Source organism: Vombatus ursinus, unplaced genomic scaffold (genome assembly GCF_900497805.2).
Source record: "Vombatus ursinus unplaced genomic scaffold, bare-nosed wombat genome assembly UNPS02009132.1, whole genome shotgun sequence".
Classification (NCBI taxonomy): domain Eukaryota; kingdom Metazoa; phylum Chordata; class Mammalia; order Diprotodontia; family Vombatidae; genus Vombatus; species Vombatus ursinus.
In genome coordinates this window covers 14235794-14252332 of record NW_020948910.1, presented here as the reverse complement: position 1 = coordinate 14252332, position 16539 = coordinate 14235794, and the positions used below count along the sequence as shown (strand labels likewise).

The 16539-nt window shown below is 36.7% G+C and overlaps 1 protein-coding gene and 1 long non-coding RNA gene across 7 annotated transcripts in view; one reads left to right on the top strand and one right to left on the bottom strand.

Annotated features, from left to right (window-relative positions):
* The window catches only part of AHI1 (Abelson helper integration site 1), a 250985-nt gene that overhangs the window by 83423 nt on the left and 151023 nt on the right, over nt 1-16539 (bottom strand). The window lies entirely within an intron of this gene.
* The window catches only part of LOC114034891, a 205095-nt gene that overhangs the window by 159987 nt on the left and 28569 nt on the right, over nt 1-16539 (top strand). Inside the window, exon 2 of the long non-coding RNA XR_003568153.1 lies at nt 8571-8626. This is a non-coding gene — a long non-coding RNA (uncharacterized LOC114034891). The remainder of the gene's footprint in view (nt 1-8570; nt 8627-16539) is intronic.

The window sequence follows — 16539 nt, the reverse complement described above, 5'->3', positions numbered from 1 at the left end:
GAAAATATATAAAACCCCTTCAAATATAAACACCTTGACCTTATTATGATACCTTTGCTCAAGAGATGAGAAACTAAAAGTATAATATGCAAAACTATAATTTTAATCAGTTTTCATTCATTCATTGACTCACAGAATTTCAAAGTTGGAAAGAAACTCACAGTTTATGTAGCATAATCATTACATGACTGAATATCACCTCTATAACATTCCTTAAAAGGGATCACTTAGGTTTTGCTTGAAAACCTCTAATGAATGGAAATTCACTACCTTCTGGGGCATACCATTCTTCTCACGGAGAGCTCTTTTTGACAGGAAGCTTGCCCTGACATTGAACTTAAATCTGCCACTCTAGCTTCTCTCCACTGCTCCAAGTCCTGCTCTCTGAGGCCCAAAAGAACAAATCTAAGCCCTTCAAATACTTGAAGATGGCTGTCATCTTTCTTTTCAGTCTTCTTCCAGGTAAAACATTTCCTAGGTTCCCTCAATCAATATTTATGAGGTGTAATTTTGAAATCCTGCTACGTCTTTTGCCCATCTGCTATGAAAGAGGCAGCTGTATTTCTTGGTAAGGCTGACTGCTGCCTGTACAAGTGATCCCATCCCATGTCCTCCAACAGATTACTTCCTCTGTCATCTCTACTCCCTTACTTTTCTTCAATCTCTCCCCATTTACTAGCTGCTCCTCTGTTGCCTACAAATATGTCCATGTCTCCCTCATCCTCAAAAAACCTCTTATTTTGGCCATCCATCTCCACTAGCTATCATCCCATATCTCTCTTTCCTTCCGTGGCTGTGAGAAAGTCATCTACAATAGGTGCCTTTACCTTCTTTCCCCTCTCTCTGTTAATTGTCTACAGTCTGGCTTCTATTCTTATCCAACTGAAAACGCTCTTTCCAAAGCTACCAACAATCTTTAACTTGCCAAATTTATTGGCTTTTTCTCTATCTACATCTTTTTTGACTTCTCTATAACCTTTGACACTGTCGATCACCCTTTTCTCCTTGATGCTCTCTTCTCCTCAACTTTTCTCAACCTGTGACTCTGAAGATCACTCACTTCTCCTAGGTCCTCTCTTCCCTCTAGATTTTTGTGACATCACTCTCTCCTGGTTCTTCTCCTACCTAACTGATAGCTCCTTCTAAGTATTCTTTGCTGGATCTTCATCCAGATCATGCCCGCTAACTGTGGATATCCCAAAAAGCTCTGTCCTAGACCCTCTTCTCTTCACCCTCTGTATTAATTGGTGACCTTATCAGCTCCCGTGGATCAAACTATTATATGCTAATGATTCTCAACTTTACTTATTCAGCCCTAACTTCTTTGCTGACCTCCAATCTTGCATCTCCAATTGCCTATAGGACATTTTAAACTGAATGTCCCACAGACATCTTAAACTCAACATGTCCACAACTGAACTCATTATCTTTTCTCCCAAATCCTCTCTTCCTCCTCCAGGTTTTCCTATTTCTGTCCAGGGCACCACCATCCTCTCAGTCACGTAGGCTTGTAACCTAGGTGTTATCCTTGACTTTTCATTTTCTCTTACTCCCCATATCCAATATGTTACTAAGGTCTGTCAATTTTACCTTTGTAACATTTCTCACATATGTCCCCTTCTCTCCTCTGACACTACTATAACATTGGTGCCTGTTCTTATTACCTCATACCTGGAATACTGCAATAGCTGCAGGATGGTCCTCCTGCCACAAGCCTTTCCACACTCCAGCCTTTCCTCCACTTGGCTTCCAAAATGATCTTAAAGGGCAAGTCTGATCATGTCACTCTCCCTACTCAATAAACTCCAATGGCTTCCTATCACAACCAGGATCAAAGAGAAAATCCACTATTTGGCTATCAAAGTCTTTCATATCCCGGCCCCTCCCTCCGTCTCAAGTTTTCTTTTCTTTTCTTTTCTTTTTTAGGCAATTGGGTTAAGTGACTTGCCCAGGGTCACACAGCTAGTAAGTGTCAAGGGTCTTGTCTGAGGCTGAATTTGAACTCAGGTCTTCCTGACTTGGGGGCCAGTGCTCTATCCATTGTACCACCTACCTGCTCCCTTTTCCACTTTTCTTATACCTGATACCCCCATGTATGTTCAGTGATCCAGTGACTGGCCTCTTTGCTGTTCCTCACACAAGTCACTCCATTTCCCAACTCTAGGCATCTTTTACAGGCTATCCCCAATACCTGGAATATTCTCCTTTCTCATCTCCTCTTTCTCCGGCTTTCTTCAAGTCTTAGCCAAAAATTTCAACTTCCATAGGGTAGCCTTTCTCAATCCCCTGTAATTCTAGTGTTTTCCCTCTGTTGATTATTTTCAATTTGTCCTGAATATAGCTTGCATACACATAGTTGTTTTCATGTTGTCTTCCACGTTAGACTGTGAGCTCCTTGAGAGCAGGGGCTCTATTTTGCTTTTCTTTGTATCTCCGGCACTTAGCGCATGCCTGGCACCTAAATAGTAGGTACTTAAATGTTTATTGATTTGGACTAACTGTATTGTCCAGCTCACCTCCTCTGGATACTTTTCATCATAAGAGGGTCTTTACTTTCCTCCCATGGGGTGCCTATGATTGAAGACAATACTTCAAACGTCTTCTCCCCACAGTAGGGTATAACAGGGACTATTACTTCCCTCACTATTATTCTTTTATTGCGGCCTAAAATTGTATTTGTTTTCTTTGGCTATCATATCTTGCTGTTGGTGGTGTTGTTTTCCAGATGAACTGTTTTCTAGCCGTGTACTTATGAAGTTAATTTTTTTTGTTTTTGTTTTTGGCTAGGCAATGGGGTTAAGTGACTTGCCCAGGGTCACACAGCTAGTAAGTGTCAAGTGTCTGGTCTGAGGCCAGATTTGAACTCAGGTCCTCCTGACTCCAGGGCCGGTGCTCTATCCACTGCGCCACCTAGCTGCCCCAGAAGTTAGCTTTTTTCAATGCAAGGTTAGAACTTGGCATTACATGTCCCACCTTGCTATGCCCCCTTCTCCCCCTCCCAACTTTGTATCCTGCTGAGGCATTTTTGGATTCAAAATAGATTATCTGACATGTTTTCCATTTCTTCTAGCTTTATGTCATTTGCATATCTGATAAGTATGTCCTTCATATTTAAATTCACATCACTGATAAAACAGTTTTACCCATTAGCACGAGAGGGGAATGGCAAATTAGTAGGATGCTGCTATAGAGATTTCTCTTTAAAATGACTATTCTTTTTTTTTTTTAAATGACTATTCTTTATATCTGGCCATTCAACTGGATCCAAATCTATTTGTACTCTCCATTTTATCAACAAGGACAATATGCAAGAAATTGATGAAATATTTTGCTAAAATCTACATGTTAACTAGTTTATTACTCCTGGCTGATCAATAAAAATTTAGTGCTAAATGATGAATGAGCTAGAAGGGACCTTAGAGATAATCTAGTCTAATCCTCTCATTTTGCAGATAGGAAAACGAATCTCAAAATGATGAAATGATTTGCCCAAGGTCACAAGGTTAATATAGGGGGCAAAGGCAATGTGGATAATGTAAAGCAAAGCCAGGATTCAAACCCAGTTCCTCTGACTGGAAATCCAAGGTTCATAAGATCAAAGACTTAGAACAGTAAGGGACCTCGGAGACAACCTAATTAAACCTCATCATTTTACAGATGAGGAAACTGAGTCCTAGAGATGTTAAGTGACTTGCCCAAGATCACCCAGATAGTACATGACAAAGACAAGATCTGAACCAACACCATATGAATTCAAATCCAGCATGCGTTCTATTGTACTCTGCTGCCTCTTGAGGTGTTCTCATCATTACATGAGATTTAGCTTGCATCTAACATGTGTAATGCATCGTGTCATAAAATAGGAGAGATACAAACCAAAATAGGGGATGGTCTTTCCCCTCAGGGAACTTTTAGTCCAGTAGAAGACAGGACATGTGTAATTAAAATAAAGCACAATGAAGTGGAAAGAACACTAGCTTTGGCATCAACAATCAGGTTGGGATCCCAGCCTCTGAGTTAAGTTATTTATTTTCATTGGAACCCAGGTTCCTCCTCTGTAATATGGGAATAAGATTACTACTTACATCCACATACTTAGATTTATTTTGAGGAAAATGCTTTTGTAAATTACAAATTGCTTTAGAAATGGAGAAATAATCAACGGCAACACAAGTTACATTCTATTACACCTATTATGTTCTTCTTAATTTCTTGCTGGGTATTATACTTTTTATTTATTTTTTATTTTTTTATTTTTTTTTTAGGCAATTGAGGTTAAGTGACTTGCCCAGGGTCACACAGCTAGTAAGTATCAAGTGTTTGGTCTGAGGCCAGATTTGAACTCAGGTCCTCCTGATTTCAGGGCCAGTGCTCCAGCCACTGCGCCACCTAGCTGCCCCAGTGTCATACTTTTTAAAGAAAAGATACTGTGGCATCTCATGATTGAAATGTATTGTATTAGCAGAAGAATGTTGGTATTTAACAGAAAGGTATTTTTCTTCAATGAGAAGTTCGGAGTCAATGAAAGCACTCCACAATTTCTCAAAAGTTCTCTTTTCTATCTATTCTGGGCCCAATTCACTGTCTGTCTGATGTGACTATCCAAGATATATATATGACCTTTGCTAAGGAAACTCTCCCTACTGATACAGATTAGGAACTGTTCTGCAACTTACAGTCTTAGAGAGTTGGTTAACTGACTTCTCCATGGCCACCCAGCTAGTATGTCTCAGAAGCATAACTTGTACACAGGTCTTCCTGATTCTGAGATCTGCTCACTATCCACTACACCAAGCTACAGACATTCTTGATTCATGTTTGTCCTGTATGTAGAAGTCAATTGAATTTTTAATTAGATTACAGATAGATATCATTTGGGAATCTCAATAGTATCCCATAGCTTGATGCAAATATCAGAATGTCATTTGCAAACAGTAGTCTCTGAGGGAGCTCACCTTCTCTAGGGAATCCCTCTTCAATTTGGATTCCGTGATGCCCATCCTCCCTGCGGAATACACATCTCTGTTTTATGTCTTGCTTCATGTTAATAATCATGGTTTTGAACAAAGTTCTCTCTGTTATAGACAAGGAAACTTCTATGATCCTAACATGCATGGGAGACACCTTGTTGGAGAATAGTGTTTCATGTGGCTTTAGATAAAATATTACTTTGTTCTGATGAATCAAATGTGAAAGCATCATTACCAATAAACAATAAACACAGTGGTAAATTTTCCCCCTGCACCTTTCAGTCAACTGTATTACTACAATGATGTAGTCTGTTCTAGAATATTATGAATATTAATAAGAATTAATATTACTAATATTAATAACAACCTGCATGTTTATAAGAATGTCATAAGCACTTTTCTTAATGTGTTCATTGAAGATACATTCTATATGTGTATAGATTATTTTTCATAGATATTTTGTTGAAATGGAAAATTAGACATGTGGGTCAATATTTTCAATCACCTGTTTTATCTAATACTAATAACACCTATAGTTTTCTACCTCTAGTATTTGGTATCTCCCCTCTTTTAGACAGCTTAAGTATCAGTCTCTTACTGCCCAAAATTGTGTCCTCCTCTTCATACAATAGGTCAGGTCCAACTACCCTTCCCATCTTTGTTTTCCTTAATGCTATTTCTATTCCTTCACGTAGCACATCAGGGACTGAGATATTAGAGCCTGTGGAGTCTCCACTGACAAACCTACAGAAAATAGTTTGTTACAAAAATGTTGACAGATCTTTTAACTTGCCTATTAATTGCCCCTTTTCCAATTTCATTCTTTTAAAAAATACATATTTATTTTCCCCCAATTACAAATGAAACAAGTTTTAAACATTTAAAAAAAGTTTTGAGTTCCAAATTCTATCCCTTCTTCCATCCTCTCTCCCTTTGCTGGGACAGTGAACAATCCAATATAGTTTATACATGTGTAATCATGTAAAACATTTCCATGAGAGTTATTCTGTTTAGTTTAATTCTTAAAGGCCTTCAGGATGACTTTATTTAGTTGCGTGTCTTACCAAGCTTTTTCAAAGGAGGTTTTCCCTCAATTACTTCTTAAGACTTCATGAGCTATTACTACTGACATTCTCTCACCATCCTTTCTGTCAGAGTTTATATTCTAAATCGGGATTGTCTTTGGCTGCCGCATCTTTTCATTTAACACAGAGATCACATGTTTGATGGCTAAGGCTTTAGTGGCCTCCTTGTTGTTCCAATGTCCTTACAGCAGTTAAACATTTTTAGGATGTGGTTATTGTACGTCTTGCTGTGTGTTTCTTCTTTTGTTTTTCTCATTGGAGGACATCTGTAGTTTATTTAAGTAAGTCAGACTGGAGTTGTCTTAATCACACATCATATCTTAATCTCACGTTTACTTTTTCTTTTAATTTGGTGTTGATTTTGACCTTTGTTCTAACAAATCAATGGTCTGACTTTACAGAGATAGCTCATTTGGCCATGACTCCTTACATTAATGATCAATCTTTTCCTTCTATAAAGCCAAAGTCAATTAATTTGTTATTTTCTTCTGATTTTTTTCCCCTTTCTTCCCTCCTTCCTTTTTTCTTTCCCATTCTTCCTTTCTTTCCTACCTATGTCTAGCACCTTTAAGCTCTCCTCCTTAAAAAAAAAAAATGTTTAGACTTGAAGGTCTGCTTTTTTTTTTTTTGCCTTGATACTGAGCCGTGTCTGAGTTGGTGCATGTGTAATTTGCCATTCTCCCCTTAGCTCACTTCTGAACTGAAATCAATGAGTATTAAAGTATATGTTGATTTAATCTGGAACATCCTCTGAAGTTTGTGGTAGAAGGGCTCTACCTCCACATCTGCTATCACAGATGTTGGTGCATAAAATACAATGACCTGCACGGTGATCTTTTTGCTTATGCTCATCATGAGCACTATAATGTGAGATGACCAAATGCCTATGGAAGTGATGCTTCTTGTTGCTTTTGGTGTTAATTCCTTCATTTGTTTCTACATAGAGGGCCTGTCAGCCATTTGGAGGCAACTTCTTTTGTCCTCTGATTTCATTTACAGCAAGAATGTCAATATTGGTGTGATTCAGTACCTCCTTTAGCAAGATGACTCACTCACTGGTCAGTGGACAAGGATCTCACATTTAGAGTAAAAGAAGGTGGTGCTTTTAGGGCTTCCAAAGTGGTCATTCTGAGCATTCTCTGTCTTCTTGTCTGCTACTCTCTTATTATCCTAAGTGGAAGTCGAATGTATAAGAACTAAAGGTCATTTTGTGATTTTCTTTGTTTAATGATAATACTATTAATGATAAACTATAAGGAAAGACAACTTTGACAGACTTTAGAACTCTAAATAATGCAATAATAAACCATAAATCCAGAAGGTTGAAGATGAAAGATGTTACTCATTTCCTGCACAAGAGATGATGAACTTAAAATTTAGAAATACATAATTTTTTTCAGACAAGATGTGAATTTATTGTGCTGGACTATGTATGTTTATGATGAGAACTTTCTTTTTTTTTTTAAAGGAGAGCAGTAGGAGGGATATATAAATGCATGTAAAATAAAAATTGATTTTTAAAAATCTAAGTGTAAGCTATGGCTATAATATCAAAAGATATAATTATCATAAAAATACAAAATAACATATTAAGTACATGAAAGAGGTAGACTAAGTGTTCAGAAGAAGGATGAAATTTTAGGGAAAGAATTTCTATTTTAAATATATTTTTCACTTACCTGTGTGAATAGGCATTTAATAAAGGTTTGTTGAACAAAACAATGTGCAAATAACAAGTGCTCCTTCAATATTTTCTGATAGGAAACCAAGTGGGAGGTTAGAATGGGCTTCAGGGTCAGAGAATTGAGGATCACAAGGATCATAAACCTAAGATCTAGAAGGGACTTTAGAGATCATACAGTCAAACCAATCTCATTCTCCATATGAGGAAACTCAGGTCCACAGATGTAAAGTGAATTGCCCAAGTTAATATAAGTAACGGGGCCAAGATCTGAATTCAGGTGTTCAAATTTAAAGCCTAGTACTTTGGTTTTGTTTTTTCTCCTATTGCCCTATGTTCACTAAAAAACAAAACAAAATGTAATTTTTCTTAATTCAGAAGTCTTGATTGTAATATATTATTCTAAGTTCAATTTAAACTTATTTCAGATATTAAATTGTTATGTTTTAAAAATATAATGGATCTGATAATTTTACAACATGAAAAATTATTATTTTATAGGAGAACAGGCCATCAGGTTGCTGTTTGATTTTGTTGTTTAAAAAAAAAAGTACAAAGATATTACATTTTGGCAATTAGGAATTTTATAGAGGGAAAAAAATGACACACAGTCTCTTAATTAAATATTTACATGACAAAGAACCAGATGTTCTGACTTAATGAGCACAAATATCTGCTTTCCAAAACTACATAGCTACATATTTGCCTGAAGGTTAAATGGTACCTCTATTACCTTCAGCAAAAATATTTTTATTTAAAAAAAATCATGACTAAAATTGCAGGATTAACAAATAATGAAATGTAAAATTAAAGCTGTTATTTTTTATTTCTTAGGCAATGAAGCCCCCTCCACCAAACTCCATGATTTCAAAGTGTGAAGTTAAAAACAAGTAAGTTTTTAAATGTATTAAATAGGTAATCATTTTGTTGTATAATGCTTATCTGTAACCTCTTCTAATTAAATATCATATCAATTTTTTGTAAGGACAGATTTAAAATCTCACAACATAATCGTTTTTAATTCATCACTTCAGAATTTGTTTAGTGGTTCACTGAGCAAAGATTAAATCTGAAGTCTTTTAAAACCTCAACATAAATTTTACTCAGTGAAAAATACTGCAAACAAAAGTACTTATATAAACTAGTATTCTTTATCTCTAGAAATCTATGACTAATATGGAAAATTAAGACTATTATGAAATATAGGAAATTATTAATTCAGGACAAAAACAAAGTAAACGATATTGTCATAGTGAAAGTATTAATATTTTAAAAGAATACACTTGGAAGATTGAAAAAGGGCATGGTGGAACATATTTTGAGGCCCTCCAATTTTATTTCTAAATCTTGTTGCCAGTTGGCTCTGTTTTTCCCGTGTCCGTGGTGCCATCTTAGAAGATGAACTCTCTGAGGGGAATCAAGGAGCCAATCTGACTTTTTCTGCACAGGTTAGTTCCTTGAGGGAACTGCTGAGGTAAAACTGTTGCTTCATCTGTCTCTTCACCCAGACCCCAGCACAGCACATTTTGCATAAAGTAGGTACTTAATAAAGGTTTGTTGCATAAAACGACGTGCAAATAATGAGTGCTTCTTCAATATTTTCTGATAAGAAACCAAATGGGAGGTTAGAATGGGCTCTAAGGTCAGAGAATTGTTTACAAATACTTACATATAAAAATATTTATGTCTAAAAAGGCACAAGATAGGGAATTAAAACAATATTATTAGAAAGTATCTATAGAGTACACCACCACCATATTCTGGACAAATTCATATTACAGCCTCAAAGTGGGATACAGGGTGAGGATGGGATACACACCAGGAACAACACAGGGATCTAGTCCCATTTCTCTTCACAAAACGCTGATACTAGCAGTTCTCAAGCATGAATCTGTACTCTTTTTTTTTTCTTTCCCCTACTTGCCTCTTAGATTCTCTGGAGAAATACAATCTATAATCCATTTGCCTTTTTCAGTTCTATTCTGGGATTATAGATGTTCCTTTTGACATTGATCTCTATTTTTGTCAGTGGTGCCAGTATGCTCCTAGTCACCCAGAAATGAAATCTTAAAATAACCTTTGATTATTCCCTCTCTCTTCTTCAGTGTCCAGAGTGCCTTTTTTTTTTAAGTCTCGTAATTATTGGGATCTTTGTTAGATTAGATCTCTAGTCTATCTTTTTGTTTCCATTATCATAATTCCAGTTTGAACCTTTACCTCACCCCTAGATTACCAGAACAGTCTTCTAGTCTCCCGTCTTTTCCTTCCTACATTTTATAATTCAATCCAGTTATAAATTTATGATCCTATGAAAAGTGGTTGATGATAGATTGGGTGGGGGCAAGTGGCATCTGAAGCCTAGCCAAAGAATTTAGACTTGTTTCCCTTGGTTATCGAGAACAAATGTCTGAGCAGTGGACTGACGATTAGAGAGGGTTGTTTCTTATTAGGAAGATTTGTCACGAGATAAATCTTCCTTAAGAAAAAACAAAAACACCTTTGTAGTTGTCAATCACACATGTACCCAAGATTTGCCCATCACGTGTGGTAGGCTGGAATGGGATATTTTAGCTTGTCATTATGAAGAGATGTTCACTGTATGAGGACATGCCAACGGTGGGTAAGACCGTAGGCTCATAAATTCATTTGGAGGTGAAAATAACACCAATAGAAGAAAAGTTTTATCTTCAGTACTGCTTGGAACAGAGAGTCTGAGGGGGCTTCTAAGCAACCTGAGTCAAGTTACTAAGTATGTATAAGCAGCTAGCTGTCCTTTCAATCCTTCTCCTCAAAACTCCCTTAAATCATTCTATGACCAGCTGGTTTACTAACAAGTGAATGGTGGAATGTGGAGGAGAGGTGTTGATGAAAGGATGAGTTGGGATATTCAGATGGCAGGGGATCCAAGAGGGAGTAGTCAAATTTCTGCTAACTTAAACATCTCCTACACTAGATCCCATGTCATTTGTATTGATGTTGTATGTATATATTGTATGTAACTATGTTATCTCTTCCATTACAATGTAAGCTCTTCAAGAGCAAAGAGTGTTTTTGCTTTTTCTTTGACTCCCTGGAACTCAGCACAGAGCCTGTCACATAGAAAGTAGTTAATAAATGCTTATTGACTAATTGATTTTTTTTTAAGGCAATTGGGGTGAAGTGACTTGCCCAGGGTCACACAACTAGTAAGGGTCAAGTGTTTGGTCTGAGTTCGGATTTGAACTCAGGTCCTTCTGACTTCAGCACTGGTGCTCTATCTACTGCGCCACCTAGCTGCCCCAACTAATTGATTTCTTGAAGAAACTATTCATGATATAGAGAGGCAAGGCTTCTACATGCCAATCAATCAGGCAACAAGTATTCATTTAGTATCCAGCATATGTCAGGTACCATACTAGGCATGAGGGATATGAGCACAAAGAATAAAACAATCCCTACCCACAATGAACTTGTGTTTTATTCAGCATGACAACCAGTACATATCTAGATATTTACAAAGTACTTAAATACAAGATAGTGTGGGAAGGAGGATCCTAGCAGATGGGGAGAATCAAGAATGGCTTTATGGAGCCTGATGGAGCCTGGGCAGAATCTTAAAGGAAGAGAGGAACTCTATGAGGTAGGGGTAAGGGAGGAGCGCATTTTAGGCATTTGTGAAAGTCAGTGAAAAGACAAGGAGATAGGAGTGCTGTGCGTGAGGATCAGAGGGAAAGCCAGACTAAAGAGTTCCAGAGGAGGACAGATATCCAATGAGGCTGCAAAGATAGGTCGAGGCCAAGCTGTGTTGAGTTTTAAAAACTAAACAGTGTTTATATTTTATCATCGAGGCAACAGGGAATTGGCTGAGGAGAGTGGTCATTTATTCTGTTTTGTGCTTAATGCAAATTACTTTGACATCAAAGTGAAGGACAGTAGACAAGGAGAGAAGGGGTGATATTTGAGAGACTTGATGTAGGCTGAGGGAGGCTATTACAATAATTTAGGTGAGGTAAGAGTGAAGGGCTGGAACTAAAGTGGTGGTTATGGGAGTAGACAGAAGGGGTTGGATGAGAGAGATGTAAAGACAGAAGGGAGATTTCCATATTTTTGCCATCCCCCCATGTCTTTATTTACACAGAAGTCACTGAATATCAAAAAATGTTGATTTAACTTGTCTCATCAAATTCTTGGTAAAATTCTTTACCTTTCTTGTCAACAGAAGATAGTAATGCATAAAGTACAATTATTTTCTTAGTAGACTTTGCAAATATTTATTATGAGCACTGTAATACAAGATGACAAAATGTCCCATGAAATGATGTTTCTTCTTGATTTTGGATACATGGAAAACCCAACTCTACCAACCCATTTATTTGCTTTTCCAAGGAGAACCTGTGAATAATCTTTATATTCAATTGCAACTTCCTTCTGTCTTCTGGTCTCAAATTATTTTGAGAATGTCAAGATTGTTACGTCCCCTTTCTCTGGTTGTATGACTACCCACTAGTCACTGGATAAAGATCTCACATTTAGAATACCAATACCTAATTTAATATTTATAGACAATCTAAAATCTATATGTTTCTTACCATCCACTGCTGCCTTCTGTGACACACTTCCACCATCACTGTGGACACTGAAGTGGCATACACACAACTGAGGGTCATTTTGTATTTTTTCTTTATTTCAACTGGTGACATGGTCAAATAATTATATCACCAAGTAGCCAAGCCTACTAATAATATGCCTTTCCCTATTAGCTAGGATGGTCTTTGGAAAGGAAACAAAGTTCATTACTGAGATTATATTTGAAACTTTTCGATCGTGGTAGAATCTACAAGAAATTATGCTCCATTTGGCTGGCCATTCAGAACCAAATGTCACCTGTATACCTAGATGTGGCACTAGAAGAAGACTTTGTGGAGATAACTTCATATTAATATAACAAATACTAATGTATAAGTATATGTATACATACATGTATATGTATATATTTATGATATATATATATGTATATGCTCAAGCAGCAGCATGGTATAGTATAAAGCTAGCCTCACTGTCAGGAAGAACTGAATTCAATCTCACTTCTGATACACAATGGCTGTGTGGCCCCATATAAGTCACTTCACCTCTTTCACCTATAATTTGTAGAGAAGGGCAGAACTGCATTGGTAGAGGGATTTTTCTCCCTGGGATCTTCATATAACAATGAAATCACAGGTCTCATGCAAAAACAAACACAAACTGCTCAAGTTCTTTCTAAAAATCTGATGTTGAGCACTAACAGAAATTAGTTTCATTTCAAATAAAAAAAAATCTCATCATTATTATAAAATACCTATGAAAGGTAAAATACACATTTCTCTTTGTAAACTAAGTAAAATTATAAACCTTCCTTCTGTGGAACAGGGAAAAGAAGCCTGGATTTAGAAGGAGCCCTGGGCTGCAATCTTGGCTTTGCTATTTACCAGCTATAAGATGTTGCTGAAAAATTAGGGTTTGGGGTTTGGGGGCAGGAGGTGGGGAACTGGGGAGGATTAGATTATCTCTAAGGTCCCTTCTATAGTTAACTCTTAGGGTTCTATGAATCGACTGGTAATGCTGCTGAATATAATAAACTCAACAAATACTGAATATTATTGTTTTTTTTGGAATACTGAATTCTGTTACACATGGGCATTCTATTTAACAAAAGTGAAAGTATTTTTTGCTTTGTGGGAAATTTAAAAAAATTTAAGTATCCTTTTGAGAAGAAAAAAAATCAAGTCATATTTTAATGTCATTTTCTTAATGTTTATGCCAAATATGCATGATAAGAGCAAAGGTTACTTGATTGTGAAATTAAAAACACTGAGTTATGTATTCTGTGGTACTGTACAGTATTGTACAGATCAGTGGTCAAGAGTCCTAAAATTACTTGTTATAATTAATCTTCCTCTGTTCTTTTCCTCCTCTGTCACCTGCAAATACTGAATGGAGGTCACTTCCTCTTTCGTGTGCCAAAGTTTCTCTTTCTTCCACCCACCAAGCTGATTTGTGTGTGGATTACAATTAGGTAAACAGAGGCTCAGTTTAGCTATACAGGTGGGCACAAGATCTCTAGGGAGGAACATGTGAACTTATCCAATCAGTACACAGGCACAAAACCAATGTCAACTTGCTGAAGTTGGTGAACTGCTCTAGAGGAATGAAAGCCATCTCGAAACTATTTTTATGGTAGTATAGTTTTAGAAAGCTAGAACATATCTACAGCACACAGGTATATCTCCCTTTTTGGAACAGACAGATTCCTGAAAAGCTAAGATTTTGATCATATAGACTTTATTAAAAAGATGCTTTTAACACAGAGAAACTAACAAATTTACTTATATATTTCAGCTTTCCATATATACAGGCCCTCTCATTCACAAAGAACATGTTTGGTGCTTTCAATGAACTGTAGAAAATACTAAACTGTACCTATATGTAGGTGGATAAAAGCTTTTAAAGAGGGACCAAGCTACAAGGTGATCACAAGAGATTAATAGCTATGAGCTACGTTTTTGCAAGATTTGGTTGCCTAAATCACTGGCTGCATGGGTTGACAGGTTAAATAATGAATTTAACATTGATTAATATTTGGTAATTAGACACATTGTTCGATGAGACCTTCATTGCTGGTTGCTCTTTTGAATAGGAGCTCAGACTCACAAAAGAAATCATTTGGTGACAACAAATATGGTGACAAGTAAATATGCTTGTAATTTAACACTGATTATAGTTTGTCATGCTATTATTTAAGCAAACAGATATGCTCCTGAAATGCTGTATAAATCAACAAGGATATACTGATCTCCTACTGTGGGTGTAGTACCATGCTCCAAGAACCTTGTGGCAGGGGCAAATCAAACAAACCTCCTGTGAATTCTTCCCTCACTACTGCTGCCCTTACTGAGCTTTCCCTCTTATCTATAGTACATGAAGTCCATAAAACCTGATGTTGGGCTCAGGGAAGTGGGTTATAGGAGATATGAAAGAATTACAGGACACAACAGCAACAAGTTGGCTTAAGAACTGACATTTAGGCGGCTTGCTTGTATCAAATCATGACAGTAAATGGTAATCCATTCATCAAAAGCATGTAAACATGAGTGCATAGATTTACTGGAATGGGTTTCCTGAACTTGGAGATTGGCATGCTTGTCTCCAGTGAAAAAATGCAAATGTGGCAAGCAAGGCAAAGAGGTGAAAGGGTAGCTAGCCCTAGTAGCATGGTGTATTGGAAAGAAAACTGGATTTGGGATTAGAGGATCTGAGTTCAAATTCTATATCTATGTCTATATCTATGTCATTTTAGACAAGTCAATTAAACTGTGTCTGTTTCCTTCTCTGTAAAATGAAGAGGTTGAATGAGATGATTTCTAAATGGTCTCTTCCAGGTCCAAACCTTAACATGTGATGAAATGGAAAAAAAAAAAAAGCAAAGACCGCAGTTTCAGGGTAAAGAGTTCTAGTCCTAACTTTGCCTCCAACCACTGTGGTCACTTAGACAAGTCAGCCTTTTTGTGCTTCAGTTTTCTCATTTGATAATGGAGAAAACACCATCTGCTTTTACTCACCTCTTAACAATGTTATGAGGATCAAATGATAACTACCATGTTTAATGTTGTAAAGTGCTTTACAAGTGTTAATTCTTTTGATCCTAACAACAACCCTGAGGTAAATACTATTCCAAGCCCTATTTTACAGATGATGAAATTGACACAGGGAGATAGTAAGTGACTTGTCTAAAGTCCCACAACTAGTCTGAGGCTGAATTGGATCTTGGGTCTTCAGGCCCGACCAGTGCTCTATCCACTGAGCCCGTTAGCTACCTTTGTACCGCCAAGTTAAATCTGACTATCCTTTGTGGGTACTTTGGGGTTAGGGGTTTTGAAAATAGAGAAGATTTGGAAGAGTCACCATAGAACAGTGTTAGTAAATCTACTAGAGATGATAAAAGGATTACCAAGGGACAGTGCAGTATTGGGCCTATCTTCAGTCCTTTCAATGGGGAGTCTAGGATATTAATAAAGGCAGTGTCCTTTATTCTGGCTGGCCAAGGGTTTCTGGTGGTGGGATTTTGGAGGTCAGGGAGGTTGTTATGCACTCCCCGCTGAATTTTCTCCAAATTCTCTGAAAATGAGACTCTCAGATGCTCAAGTAGAGATCATCAGAGGAGGTGTGGTACCCAGATAGCATTTAAAACTTTATTAGCTTAAATTAATATAGTAATACTTTTATTTGACACGGTTTCTTAATTTAGAAGAGTTCAGCTAAAATTCATCAGCTATTACACCTCATCTTTTGTGTCCTTTTTAAACATAAATTTCTTACATGTGCTCTTAAATCTATCCTGTACTCCTTAAATATCAAACAGAAAGAACTCATAACAATAGGAGTCCAAAGCCTGTTTATCTACTTCCACTATGACATGCCCTAAAGGTCCAATCTCAAGACTAAGGGTCAGACACCCCTAATACCAGTTTTGTGACATTTTTACAGAATGAGTATGGCCAGGTCATTGATCTTTTCTTTGTATTTATCTGTCCAATACAATTCTCTATCTCTTAAAAGAACTGTTGGAATTAATGTAGACTATTATTATTATTATAAATACTTCAAAATCCCACTAAAATAAATAATAATAATAATAATTATTATTTAGATGTTTACAAAATAATGATATATCATTATAAAGGAAATAAAGTATAATAAATGAAAATACTGTTGCAAAAGGTAGTTGCTCATTTATCCTCAAAAGATATTTTTCTCTATAAATTCTGGTGTGAATCTGATAGGGTAG